The sequence below is a fragment of the Staurois parvus genome, unplaced genomic scaffold (assembly GCF_062004578.1).
Source record: "Staurois parvus isolate SC_StPar_1 unplaced genomic scaffold, SC_StPar_1.0 ptg000023l, whole genome shotgun sequence".
In the NCBI taxonomy this organism is placed as follows: Eukaryota; Metazoa; Chordata; class Amphibia; order Anura; family Ranidae; genus Staurois; species Staurois parvus.
The window spans coordinates 4,347,459-4,363,212 of NW_028317819.1; positions in this window are offsets into that span (position 1 = coordinate 4,347,459).

Below are 15,754 nucleotides of genomic sequence, written 5' to 3' on the forward strand. Positions count from 1 at the left end.
AGAAAGGAAGATTACAGAGGATGAAGTGGAGATGATGGTAGAATACACACAGTGGATGGAGATGATGGCAGAATACACATGGAGAATGGAGATCATGGTCAAATACAGAGGGTGGAGATGATGGTAGAACACAGAGGATAGAGATGATGGTAGAATACACACAGAGGATGGAGATGATTGTAGAATACAGAGGATAGAGATGATGGCAGAATACACAGAGGATGGAGATGATTGTAGAATACAGAGGATGGAGCTGATGGAATGTATCTGCTGTACTGTATGAGAACGGTTTGGGTGTTGGGAGGTATTTTGTGGTATTTTAATCATATCGTCTCTTTCTGTACTCTTTATTGAGGTGAGATCGGGGGGCAGACAAAAAGAGTGGATGGCAGTGAAAGTCTATGGAGGGGGAGAAAGACCACCCCACTGACAGGACGATGCTTCCAGAGGTCAGTCTTGGAATGTGGAGCGGTAGGTACAGAGGTGAGTGGTGGAATGGGGGGGGTGCAGAGGTGAGTGGCAGACTGGGGAGTACAGAGATGAGTGGTGGATTTCAAAGAAGAATGAATGAAGATTTCTACAGGTTGATTTTCCTGGTAACATTTGCCTAAGACTGACATTTCATAATAAAAATCTTCCTATGATCTTTCTTAGACAAACATGCAACTTGAGGGTACCCATTTCTTCTGACTAAAGTCTTACGTCTATTGGTTCCCTTCAGCAGATCCTTAAGTTTATATCAGATTGGCTGTGGTACATAGAGGCAGAATGTACAGCGACAAAATGTGTATTTGTGCTCCAGGTTTTTCACTGTACTGAAAATCTCAATAACTATGTGTCAGGGCTTTCAGGTCTCACCTATTAGCTGTGTATCCTTGTCAGTTTTGCTGTATTTGTAGATGTATCTCTAAACCCCAAAAGTTGAGTAACTCCACTCTACTCAGTATAGCATGGTCATTGAATGATTCTGCTTTAGTTTCCTCTATCAATTCAAGCCTCCAGTGTCACTAGAGGTATTTGTGGGATTCTGCTGTGCAATCAATACCTGTATTGCCAGAAACTCAACTATTGATTCTGTGAGTTTTCTGTTGGCTATGCCCTAGGCCTTGCGTTTCTGTTGCTTCAGTGCTTCATATGTGAGCAGAAATCCACAAACCAGCCCTTCATAGTGATGGAAAAATTGCAAGGAACACGGGCAGGACTAGCACCAGCACTCAGGACAGCTGGTACCTGAATTACAGGATACCTGGGTTTCAGAGTTCAAGGATGTGATACCAGGGATAAGACGCAGCATGCAATCAACTACAGGTGGCTTCTGTTCAATCAAAATTATATGTCCAACTACTATATATAAATCCCCACAAATATACTTCAATGCCAGCTTGGACCGACCTAGACATTACACTTGGTTATCGGTAAGTTATTTCACCTCATGCAGAGTGTAGCTGAAGACTGTATTAGTGTTCATATCAGTTTTCTCATTCATTGGATTACAGTAGGCATATAGAATGTGTGCATGCTGCATACATGACACACATACAGAATGAATAATTAGTTGTTGTGCATGTATTGCGTTCAGTGTAAATACATTCTACTGACCAGAATATTCATTTATTCTGGCCACTGGAATAAATTTACTGCACATACGTGTGTGGTTATGTGCATCTAGACGTGTTTATGTGTAAAAAATGCTGATAACCTGTGCTCTGGCTGCAAGATTGGAGCATTTATTATGCCCCTGAGCACTGCGTGCAAATACATGCATAAATGTCCGCACGTGCATCGTCACATTAAATAACACACAGCTGCAGTCATAGGCATAAAAAAAAAAAACAATGCCCAGTGCAGCAACTATTTTTTATACCTGTGTGCATGAACTTTGTGTATGATGTTGCAGACTTGAGCAGCAGCAGGCCAAACTACACCAAGCTATTCACAACATTTAGGGCCCGTTCACACCAGTTTCATTGAGACTGTGCTAGTCTTGTCCCCCCCACCTTCCACCTCCCCCCGCCTGTATTCACCTCTAACAGGGAATTCCTGTTAGGCAGCTAGGTTGAATAAATGGCCATGTGCATATCCTTACTTACAATTCTGCATTCGTGCACCTAAGCTCAGGAGGGCACATATTCGATCACGTGCTTCACAGTGTGCAGATGCGTGCAACCCCTAGGCAGTATTGGTTCCTATTTAAAGGATGCTCTAATCCAGTGTCAGTGCTGAATGGTCTTCAGCTTATTGTGTTCTGACCTGTATTCTGCATATCATTCCTGTTACGGAGCTAGCTCTCCCCTAATCTGATTTTGGATCTTTCTTCTGCCTACCACATCCTGACTGAGAACGGCTTCATCCACAACCTTGATTTAGCTTGTAATGTTGTACTGCGCTGCTCGCTTGTTGCTGGACCCGGCGTTCACTGTGATTATGCTACTGTCTGATTCTGTTCCACATAATCATCTAGTGCCAGCTGTTGCCTGCCTGATAGGATCACTGATTGACTCTGCCATCAGGAACCATTGGCTCTTTAACTTCTGCTTGGTTCTCATTATTTTATGTCTATACTGGTTTCTTCAGTCCAAATTTCTACCTAGAGATATTATGCTGTACCAGGGGCGGACTGACAACTCATGGGGCCCCGGGCAATAGGGGATCATGGGGCCCCTGTGTCTTTGCCCAAACTCAAAAAAGCCTATGAAAAAGGTACCAGGGGCATCTCATGGGGCCCCCTACTGACCCCGGGCCCTCGGGCGATGCCCGAGTTTCAAAATGGTCAGTCCGCCCCTGTGCTGTAAAGTTTTCTTCGGATGATATGTGTTTCTATAAAGCAGCAGTTATCCCGAAGAAGCAACCATCATGAAATGCAATGATATTGTAAACTGTATTTGTGTTCTATGCTATGGTTAAAATCCCTAGTTTATATGTATTATATGGATTTGATATACTATCATTTTAATCTGTATGTACAATAAATATTTTAATATATCTTGGGTTATTATTATTATAAGTGCATTGAAAGCCCCACAACGTCTCCTGTTATGTAGTGATTTCTGTGTGTATAATGGCATCCCAGTCTTAGTCAATGGCAGGGCTTAAAATTTCAAGTCCTGAGCTACTAGCCAGGCCTTAAGTTACTCGCCACCAACAAACACACATAAACAGAGACACCTGTACACACACACACAGACATGTACATACACACACGCACAGAAACACATGTATATACACACACAGACACATGTGTATATACACACACAGGCACGTACAGACACGCATACACACAGATACATGCACATACACAGAAATACACATGCACAGACACATGTACACACAGACACATGTACATACATACACAAAAACACGTGTACATGCACACACAGACACGTACACACACATATATTATTATACAGTATTTATAAAGCGCCAACAGTTCGCTCAGCGCTGTACATTACAACATGCGACAGTACAATAACAATACAATGCAATACACGAGGGGTTCGAGGGCCCTGCTCCTTGGAGCTTACAATCTAGGAGGGAGGGGATAGTGGTACAGGAGGAGATAGCTGTGGGGGATGGAGTGGTAGGAAGAGTGGAGGAGGTTGGGAATTAGCAGGGGGTGGGCTAGGCTTCCCTGAAGAGGTGGGTTTTCAGGGTGCGCCTAAAGGAGAGGAGAGTAGGTGATAGTCTGATGGATTGGGGTAGGGAGTTCTAGAGTATGGGTGACACCCTGGAGAAGTCCTGGAGGCGGGCATGGGAGGAGACTAGGGAACTAGGGAGAAGGAGGTCTTGTGAGGAGCGGAGTGTGCGTGTTGGGTGGTACTTGGATATTAGGTCAGTGATGTAATTTGGGGCAGTATGATGGACAGTTTTGTACGTCAGTGTTAGGATTTTGAATTTGATCTGTTGGGCAATCGGAAGTCAGTGGAGGGATTAGTAGAGGGGGGTGGCGGAAACGGAGCGGTTGGTAAGGTGGATATGTACATACACGCAGACATATGTACAGATGCACACATGTACATACACACAGACACATGTACATGCATACACAGACACAAACACACACATGCTGTTAAGTGCTCTCTCCTCTCCCCTGAAGCCACCACTGGCTGACAGAGGATCATGTGACCAGAGTGAGCTGAAATTAGGTAGACACGCACACCCCCTATAAAAAGTTGCAGTACTTCGCTGTTCACGCACAGTGCCAGGTACTGCACTCTAGGGGGAGGCAGAGACACAGCACACACTCCTTCCTTTGCTTTCACTGCGCTCAGCTATTGAGCAGTCTGACGGCTCCCAGTGCTAATGACAGATCCAGCCTGAGCTTCGAGCCTGCATGATGGCCCTGGGGGACACACTCGCCCCCCCCATAATTTCCACTCGCCATTGGCGAGCAGGCGAGTGGAAATTTCAAGGCCTGGTCTATGGGGTTCAATATTGAGTTGTCCCATCCTTTGCAGCTATAACAGCTTCAACTCTTCTGGTAAGGCTGTCCACAAGGTTTAGGAGTGTGTCTATGGGAATGTTTGACCATTCTTCAAAAGCGCATTTGTGAGGTCAGGCACTGATGTCTGACGAGAAGGCCTGGCTCGCAGTCTCCGCTCTAATTGATCCCAAAGGTGTTCTATCGGGTTGAGGTCAGGACTCTGTTTAGGCCAGTCAAGTTCCTCCCCCCCAAACTCGCTCATCCATGTCTTTATGGACCTTGCTTTGCGCACTGGTGCACAGTCATGCTGGAACAGGAAGGGGCCATCCCAAACTGTTCCCACAAAGTTGGGAGTATGAAATTGTCCAAAATGTCTAGGTATGCTGACACCTCAAGAGTTCCCTTCACTGGAACTAGGGAGTCAAGCCCAACCCTTGAAATACAACCCTACAACATAATCCCCCTCCACCAGAGAAGCGATTGCCACAGAGAAGCATGATATGTCACTCCAGAGAACACGTCTCCACTGCTCCAGAAACCAGTGGCAGAGTGCTTTACACCACTGCATCCGACGCTTTGCATTGCATTTGGTGATGTAAGGCTTGGATGCACCCGCTCGGCCATGAAAACCCATTCCATGAAGCTGTCTATTGTCAGGGCAGGAGCTGAGGAACGGACAGGCAGGCCTAACAATGTAACGCACTGGCTGACGACAACCACCACCCACAGACCGAAGTCCTTCAGGGCGCGGAGTCTAAGTCCCAGGCTGCCCTTCACCAGGGCCCCTGATGGTGGGGATGGACTTGACGCAGCCAGGAACCAGGTCGCGGCCCCCGAGACACCTCAGCTGCGGTAATGGCCGCCGCCAATGGCGTGTAGCTGGTGGAAGAGACAAAAGAGTAGTCAGACAAGCCGGGGTCAACAACAACAGGACAAAACAGTACAGTACAGCAGACGAGAATCACAGGTCACGAGCCGGGTTCAGCAACAGAGGGTCAGATCAAAGGAGAATACAAAGAATAGTCAAGTCACAAGCCGAATCAGATACCAGGAGAGTCACGAGAGTCAGAACAGAGTAATAGCAACACAAAGACACAAGACACAAGTGCAAAGAGCATGTGCGGGCCACAGGCTTATATGTCATCAGCCACACCCCTCTGGGGGATGGACCACAGAAACCTGAAGGCATAAAAGGATTCCCATAATGCACAGCAGAATCCAAGATGGACGCCAGCACATGGAGTAACATAACCTCAGGGAAAAGATAGGACCTTGACATTGATGCACTGTTGTTGTGCTAATCTGAAGGCCACATGAAGTTTGGAGGTTTTTAGCTATTTACTCTGCAGTTGGTGAATTCAGTGCACTGTGTGCTTCAGCATGTGCTGACCCCACTCTGTCACTTTACGTGCTGTTAGTTGCTGTTGTTCCCAGTTGCTTCCACTTTGTTATAATACCACTAACAGTTGACTGTGGAATGTTTAGTAGCAAGGGAATTATACGGATGGACTTATTACACAGGTGGCAACCTATCACAGTACCACACTTGAATTCACAGAGCTCCTAAGAGCGACCCATTCTTTCACAAAGGTTTGTAGAAGCAGTCTGCATGCTTAGGTGCTTGATTTTATACACTTGTGGCCATGGAGGTGATTGGACCACCTGAATACAAAAAAATGAAAAGGAACATTTTTTAATCAGAGTATAGCATCAAGTCAATTAAACTCCTGGGATATTAATCTAGTCAGTTAAGTATCAGAGGGGGTTGTTAATCAGTTTCAGCTGCTTTGGTGTTAATGAAATTAACAACAGGTGCACTAAATGGGCAACAATGAGATGACCCCCAAGACAGGAATGGTTTTACAGGTGGAGGCCACTGACATTTTTTTCCCTACTCATCTTTTCTGACTATTTTTCACTAGTATTGCATTTGGCTAGGGTCAGTGTCACTACTGGTAGCATGAGGCAATACCTGGACCCTGGACAGGCAGTCCAACTCTTCCAGGACGGCACATCAATACGTGTCATTGCCACAAGGTTTGTTGTGTCTCCCAGCACAGTTTCAAGAGCATGGAGGAGATTCCAGGAGACAGGCAGTTACTCTAGGAGAGCTGGACAGGGCCATAGAAGATCCTTAACTCATCAGCAGGACCGGTATCTGCTCCTTTGTGCAAGGAGGAACAGGATTAGCACTGCCAGAGCCCTACAAAATGACCTCCAGTAGTTCACTGATGTGAATGGCTCTGACCAATCAGAAACAGACTGCCCAGCTGTTTCACTGCTCGGCACCATAGAGCTCGATTGGTATTTGCCATTGAACACCAGAATTGTCAGGTCCGCTACTGGCGCCCTGTTTTTTTCACTGATGAGAGCAGGTTCATCCTGAGCACGTGACAGATGGGAAAGGGTCTGGAGAAGCCATAGAGAATATTATGCTGCCTGTAACATCATTCAGCATAACAGTTTTGGTGGTTGGTCAGTGATGGTCTGGAGAGGCATATCCATGGAGGGACGCACAGACCTCTACATGCTAGAAAATGGAACCCTGACTGCCATTAGGTATTGGGATGAAATCCTTGGACCCATTGTCAGACCCTACGCTGATGCAGTGGGTCCTGGGTTCCTCCTGGTGGACAACAATGCCCGGCCTCATGTGGCGAGAGTATGCCGGCAATTCCTGGAGGATGAAGGAATTGATACCAATGAATGGCCCCCAATAGAACACCTGTGGGATATCATGTTTGGTCCATCTGATGCTGCCAGGTTGCACATCAGACTTTCCAGGAGCTCAGTGATGCCCTGTTCCAGATCTGGGAGGAAATACCCCAGGACACCATCCGTCCTCTCATTAGGAGCATACCCTGATGTTGTCCAGCATGCAAACAAGCACGTGGGGGCATACAAACTACTGAGTACCATATTGAGTTGTTGTAATTTAAATTTCAACAAAATGGAACAGCCTGCTTCATCATTTTTTCACTTTGATTTTCGGGGTGTCTTTGAATTCCCCCTTGAGATCTGATGTGTTTTCAAAGTGTTCCTTTAATTTTTTTGAGCAGTATGTGTAGGTCTCCTTCCGACAGGACAGCATCAGAAGACAATGAGTGCATGCTCCAATGCATAGAACAAAGGTCATTCCCAATTAGTTGTGTGTCCACACACATTTAAGAGCATGCACTAATTGAAATGAGCAAACTAATTATTGCAGCTCCATAGATGTAAAATCACACACGCCTAATCCGAATCTTGGCACCAGATTGCCTATTTACGGAACAGAGCTGAGTCAGGAAGTTGCTGGATGGTCTTCAGCTGTTACCCCTGGGACTTGCACCCTGAACCCATTCCTGAGATCTGCTTTCTTGCTGACCTGGCCTGCCCATGGTCTTCTCTATGCTTTCCTGTTTCTGACCTCCACTAGTTCCTGACCACAGCTTGTCTTTGCTTATTCCTGATTTGACCTTGGCTACTCCTGACTACGGCTTGCCTCTGCTGATTTTTTGGTGTGATCTCTGCTTACTTTGTGACCATGACCTGCTGCTGTTTGTCTCCTCAGCCATCGGGCGCCTTGCTTCCACTTTGCTGTATGTGCCAGTGTCTTGGTTAACTGCCTTCCAGTCTGGCTCTCTACAGGGATCTTATTATATGAGCACCTCACAGCCAAACCTCTCTCCAGAAGGGAATTCAGTGGACTAAACTCTTTGCACCCATGCCATTTTGTGCCCTCTCATACCCTGTGCTCCATTTCAAGGGCACATGGAACAGACTGATAAAGGAAGCAATCCAGTCATCTTGGTCTCCAACCAGATGATACCCTCTGCTATGAGACCAAAGAGCCCAGGTACTTCTCCCCTCGGGCCCCCATCAAATCCCCTCCAGCCTGCATATCACACTAATTTCTGAGGACAAGGTAACATCCCAGCTGCGTCTCCATTTTCTCCTGTGCTGACAGATGGTAGCAGCCTGGAATTCGCATCACCTTTGCCAGTTCTCCCTCTCAGCCCTGCTCACCTGATATGCCACACTACTGAACCCTGTCCCCTAATTACCTAGCAACATGTGCACATGCTGAGCTAGGCATGCCTCTAGTTCATTAGCCCCACTTGGAAGTGGATTACCATTCATGCCAGCTCACATGTTTGACAGTTATTATTAGCACTGCCCACCACATTTAGTTTCACGCACTGTCCAGCTCTTGTGTACCCCAACCTGTATGTATTCACAGACAGCCACTGAATGCCAGGGTTTTTAAGAGAGCAAATTTGCCACAGCACAATAAAAAGGCCAGGATGTTAGTTAATATAAGGAAGATTTTACAATCTGACAGCCTAAATGCCAACTGGTCCCAGAATCACAGCATCACCCTTATTTGAGTTCCTGAGCATGTGCTCAGGAACTCAGAATAGGATATCAACTGAGTTGGTAGTTCCTGCATAATTAGGAGTGGGATTGCCCGTAAAGTGGCCATAATCTATGTAGGACCACCAATAGGTAAGCATGTTTTTGCCATGGGCGAGAAGGGGGAAGGAGATGTCTCCCGGGCACTGGGACTATGGCCCCTTTTACACAGGCGGACTGATCAGGTCCGCCTGTCAGTTTTTTAGGTGGACCTGATCAGACCCTCTGTTGCCAAAATCCAGTTTCAGTGTGTTTCAAAAAGTAGCGCAAGCACCACTTTTGATGCAGTGCAGTGCGATTTCAGCCCATTCAAAATCAAAGGACAGAAATTGCACTGCACAAAACTACATGTGAATCACACAGGAACCGAACAGTTCCTGTGTGATTCTCATTAAGTTCCTAGTGTGAATGGGCCCTTAGAGGCTGCATGTTGTGTATTCATAGTAATGCATCACATCTTTTTGTGCGATAGTTTCACAAGTCTCCAACTTCCAGGCCAAATGCAAAAGCCATTGATCAGCATGCCACTGACAGTTTTACATGGATTTTTATCTAGATAACAAAAGCAGGATAAACCAGTTTTTCAAGAAAATAATTTTCTGTGAATATTCTGTGGATTGTGATGCAAATTTAAAAGACTTATTTGAAAAAAAAAACCTGTCATGAAATGAGTTAGTGATCTGGCTGTTGTGCTGACCTCCTTGTCTAAATCAGTGGCCAGAAATAAGTATGCACAGTTAATTAGGAGAAAAGCCAGAATATTTATCTTCAGTGACCTAAGAACTAAAGCAGAATTGTCGGCTTACCAATCAGACAGCAAGCACTTTCAGCAGAGAGCAACAGTTGCTCAATGTTCTTCACATGACAGAATTATTTTGAAGCAATGTTGCCTACCTGAATGTGCATAATATAATACCAACATAATATCAATTGTTACTGCCTCTTGCACACAGGCAGCTGATTTGTTTAAAGTAAGAATCCCAGGTGCAGCGTACAGCCTTCAAAAGACATTAAAGGCTGTGCACTGCTGTACCTGGATATGCGCTGGTGCTATAGTAAACATGAGAATAGCGTGTGGGCAATTGCAAAAAATAGAAAACTTTCTATCTTTTTGCATGCGCCCTCACACTATACTATTTTTCACAATAGCAGTGCAGGTACAAATAAACAAGGTATGGTTAGGCACTTTAAAACTAGATTTTTACATTTGTTTTTTTCATTACTGATGTTGTGGGATGATGTGATTCACATTGTACACAAGCTGTCAGTTTCAACTATTTGGTAGTTTTAGACTTGATCCCAGTTAACACACAGAGACTGAGGCACTCTTGGGCACATCATTAGGAGAAAAACTGCAGCACACTTTGTAGCCATGTTGCATTGGTCCACGTTATATCTGACCTAAAAAGCACATTTATTATCCATTAAATAATCATATTTGACGTATTCAACAAAGGAAAAGTAAAAAAAAAAAAAAAAATGATGGTTAAATAATATATTTTAACATTATAAAAGGAAAAGCATATGCCTACATAACATCAAATAATACAAGTAATATATTTTATTTTTCATTGATACATACGTATACTTTTCTCCAAGTGCATACATAATGATTTGTCACATCAATCTCTGGATTATTTGTACTTGACATTTTAGTACATACTATTTAACCATTTTATAACTGGAGTGCTTTTGTTTGCTTCTTGACCAGCTCAATGAGACTTGCATAATAAGCTGCTGGTACTCAAATACAGATTTAGGCTCCATGCACACTAGCTCTTTTTAAGCTCCCTAGCTGTTAACATATTTTTCCTGCTCCTAGAAGCTAAATAGTGTTATCCTATGTGTACATGCACACTATTTTAGGCTAGTAATGTTTTTCAAGCTTCAGCGTTTAGGAGCAAAAAAAAAAAATATGTTTTTTGTAGAGTTTTTAGGAGCGTCTTTACGGCACAAAAAAAAAAAAAAAAGCTCCTAACAGCTTTTTTCTAGCTTTTTTCCTGTACATGTACTGTACAAATGCTAACAAAATGCTAGCACTCCTAAATGCTACAAAGGCTATTACCAGCTTTTTTTTAATCCAGCATTTTTAAGCTTTAAAAAAAAAAAAAAAGCTAGTGTACATGGAGCCTTATTGCTTTGTCTTTTATTTCAGGACTGTGTTTATTTTGAGTTGTCAAAATACAAATTATAATGAGAAACCCATTCCACTTTTTCCTGCAGGGCTCCAAGCAGGATGCACAGTTATAGGCTATAATATATGGTCTTCTATCAATCAGTCAATTACCTTTTAAGGATAAGTTCACCTTTTGGAACATGTTACACCCATATTTAGGATGTAACATGTTCCAGCTCCTGTCACCGCTTGCTCCGATCCTGCTCTCATTGTGACAACAGGCGAAGGATTGTCTCTCTGCACCCACTGTCACAATTCAAAAACAGCGCAGCCGTGCGGGGCTCCACCCACACGTCTGAGCCATTCATTCACAGAATCTTAAGAATTAATAAACGACAGCTACTGTAAGCCTTTGTGGCTGATAGCTTGCAGTTCTGAATGGGCTGTGAGGGCGCTGACAAGGGCTCTCATAGTTCATTCACAAGCCCTGCAGCTTGTAAAAAGTCAGGGCTTGTCTGCACCCCTGATCGACTGATGAAAGGTGCAATGTTTTGCGGGCTCCTTAGGAAAAATAAAAATAAATGCACATTTTTTTTTCCCTGCAAAATATGTGAATGTATTATTTTTTTTCCCAAAAAGTTAACTTACCCTTCAAATATAGTGTCTAAAGATGGCATAAACCCACATTTGACCCTACTGCAGAGGAAATTTGTTGTCCATACAGCTGATCTCTGGTTATACACACACAAGGTTTTTGTTAATATGAAAGATTAGAATATGATTTCCTACAATTAACCATCAAATGTTTGTGGTGGTTGTGCTGGCTCAAACAGCTCACCTTCAGAACTAAAAGCTTCATGTATAGGTTTAGGAAATAAACTGTCTTATGCTAGCCAAACGCATATTTCCATTCCAAAAACCCTTTCGCCACTAGAGCCATTATTGCATTTTTTGCATGTTTAAAAAATTATTTCAGGCCTGAAGATTACACAAACCCCCCCCCCCCCCCCAAACATTATATATTTTCTGAAAGCAGACATCAGAGAATAAAATATTGGTAGTTCCAATTTTTTATGTCACCGGATATTACCCAGTAAAAAACACACTAAAAGTGAATTTTAGGGCGAACAAATGCAATAAATTACCCAAATTTTGCTAGAATATCAAAGATGAGGTTGCACTGTGTAAAATGATACCCAACCTGCCAAACCTTAAATTTGTGTGTGCCTATGAAATGGTGACAAACTTCAGTACCCTATATTTTCTATAGGTGATGCTTCAAAAACCCCTACAGGTCATCAGTTTAGTGTTATGGAGAAGGTCTTGTGCTAGCATTATTGCTCTCACTCCGGTGTGCACGACGATATGTACCATGTGACATTTGCATGTGTAAGTGCCTGATATGTGCGTTTACAATCGTATGTGGGGCTCAATTTTTTTGGGGGGGGGATGTTATGTGCTTGGGTGTAAATGTATTCTTTTGCAATAAATTAAAAAAATGTTTTTTTTTACTTTTTTTTTTTATCACATAGGGAACACAAAGTCCCCTATGTGATGATTTTTAGGTGACAGGTTCTCTTTATTGAGACATGCAAGGTCTAAAAGACCCTGTATGACTCTTCTGGCCCACTAGATGTATTGTAATATGACAGCCGTGACCCGGAAGTGATGTCACACACGTCCCTTTCGGGTCACAGGAAGAAGGGGAGGAAAGCGGACGTTTGTCTGCTCTCCTCTCTCCCTTCCACCTACCATGGCGCTCCCCGGGCCCACAGATGGGCAAGCGGGGCCCAGATATATGGTTGAAAAGTGCAAGGGGGGGGTGTTCAGTACTGGGGGCTGTAGAAGTGATCAGGCGGCAATGCAGCCACCCGACTGCTTCCACCTGACAGGCAGGAGTCTGCCTGTCAGTATTATACACAATCCTGGTGGTTGCAGCCAGCAGATTGTGAATAACCGCACCACCCTGCTGTTTGTGAAAGGGATATGGACATTATGGATAATTTATCGCCTCCATTTAGATCATGTTTGTCCACTTTCTTGAAAAACTAAATTAAAGCAATCGAATGTAGTGAAAAATTCCAACTATTTTCAAGCCAAACCTTTGGGGTATAGAACACTCAACACTCAAAAAAAACAAAAATAAGCTGGTAGGCTCTTTATTACAGAATAGACATGCTATGTCTTTTCTGCATTAAAAATCTGTTCACAATCTTCTTTAGAATGTACACTGAGCAGTGCATGCAGCCTCAATGCTGGAATGGATGGGTTCTGTCATTCTAGCCCAGCCAATCAAGATGGTTGAAGATCTGGAACCTGGAAGAAGACTGAGTGAAGATGTTGGTGTCAACATGATAGCGAAAGAAAATAAGTCAAGTTCTGCTTTAAATATATTTACAATGCTTTGATTTCGGTTGACTTTTTCCAGTAAACTTCGGACACTAAGGCCTACTTCACACGGCCGTTTAGCCACATACACAGGATTCCAGTGGTAAGCATCAGTAGATTCTTGCAGCTAGAATGACAGGTCCATGCAAATAGCAGTTACCTGTGGTTAGGGATGGACACATCTGACTGTGTTTAGGCTCGTACACCCATCCCTAACTGCAGGTAACCACTTGGTGTGTTGTTACATGCGAACAGCAATGGCAATTGTCAGTCAGTCAATACTATGTACAGGCGCTATCCTTATGCACCTGCCATTCAGACACCAGAACTCACTTGTTCTTACTTCTGGAATCTGATGTACGTGGCTAAAAGGCCATGTGAAGGAGGTCTGAAAATTTATTGGATTAATGCAGGTGAATTAACTGTTCATACTAGATCAAATTGATGGTTTCAGACATGTGGCTAATTTGAAAAGCTGTACATGAAAATTCTTTCAATCCAAACAGCCATAAGTAGAAAAGTTACAACGTCCAATGAAATTCTAATCTTCACTGAGAAAAGGCAGCTGGATAATGAATTTGAACAGTTACTATAACCAGGCTACATGTGACCACAGGATGCAATCTAATTATACAATCTCTGTACAATCCCATTTAGATTTACCAACCACAATATAGTATAGGAGCCTAATTAAACAATTCCTTTAATGTATATCCAACCACATAGGCCACTGCATTGCATAGTTGTTGGTAGCTGCATTTTCTGAAATATGCTACTAAGTTTGTCAAATGTCTGTATTTACCATAATTTGTTTCTGAAAGAACTCCACCACCATCTGCTCAGGAAGAAGAGTAGGAATGTGAAGAGACAGGTTTGTATGTTTTACCTCCATGCTCAAAGTCTCATTCTGAAGGTACTGCAAGCCTGTAGTAGAAAATTACTTTTAAGAGGAAATCTTATATTAGACACTCATGAGCAGACAGATTGGAGCCAGTCTTTTTTTTATTAAGGAATTCTCAAGAGCATTGCTAGACTAGAGACATGAGGATGTGACTAGCCCCCTGTCTTTCCTTACTACTTTCTAGCTGGGTTGTAATTTTGATGAATAAAGCTGGAATCTGTAACAATAGCATCCTGGATTTCTTTCAGCTCACAAAGCCTGTCTATACATAATGCAGAAGTGCTTTCAAACAACATGAAGTTTGGTGCACAATGTAGATGTAGCAAATTTTGTTCAGGTGTATCCTGTGCAGTATTGTCTCCAGGCCTGTATTATAATCCTACGAGGAAGCCTGTTACGGTTTTAAACTTACCAGGATACTTATTACAAAAATATTCACTGAACTTGGATAACCACCCTAAAGCAGCCAGCATAAACTTGATTGATCATCAAATGCAACATAAAAGGTATGCTGATACAGCGCTTAAGTGGTAATGATAGAATCCATATAATTAAGATATGTCTAAGTAAAAAACAGATGTAAAATCTTCATCCAAAGGATAGATCCCAACACCATTCTGTGAGGAGATGTAAACACATTGCACCTCAGGTGATAGAGCCAAGCAGCTTATTAGATGGATATGGGGCCCTTATGACCACTCTATAATTTGAGGGTCATATCCATCTGGTAAGCTGCTTGACTCTATCACCTGAGGTTCAGTTTGTTTACATCTCCTGACAGAATTGGTGTTGGGATCCTATCCTTTAGATGAAGATTTTACATCTGTTTTTTACTTAAAAACGTATCTTAATTATATGGATTTTATCATTACCGTTAAGCGCTGCATCAGAATAACTTTTACCAGGATACTTGCTCAGTAATCTTGCGGTGCATTTAGCTGCATAAAATCAAAGTAGAAAACTCTGCATCAGCAGTCCTTATTTCTGCAACATTTATACTGTAAGCATATAAATGCTTGGAGTGAAAACTGAGCTAGAGCAATGGAAGACAGACAGATTTTACTGATGTGAATGTTTTACAGAAGTTTACACAGCTAAATGAATGTAAACAGAAGCACTTTACTGACCTTTACATGTGTTTTTTCCAGATTTCTAGCAGGAAGATCCTGTGTAGACATCAGTATTTTATTACACCGTATACAAGTGTAGTATACACGAGTCCTAATAGTTACTGTCTTCAATAAGATCACTTAATTAGTAAGTAGTCAAAGATTGTGGTCTAAAACCTTGAGCAAATGTAAAAAGGGAGTGTTGAACATATTCACTATATGACTGTATTAATTTCCAACCTCTTGGAGAATTGGATAGAATCTGGTTACTGTTGACAAAGTTGCCTGTTCACATAGAACTGATTTTTAGAGATGAGCCCCTATGCCTTTTAGAAATAACTCATGAATGCTAAAAAGTCTGCAAAACAAGTAAAACAGGAAAGTAATAAATACAAAAACCAGAGAGAGAGAAAGAGAAAGAGAAA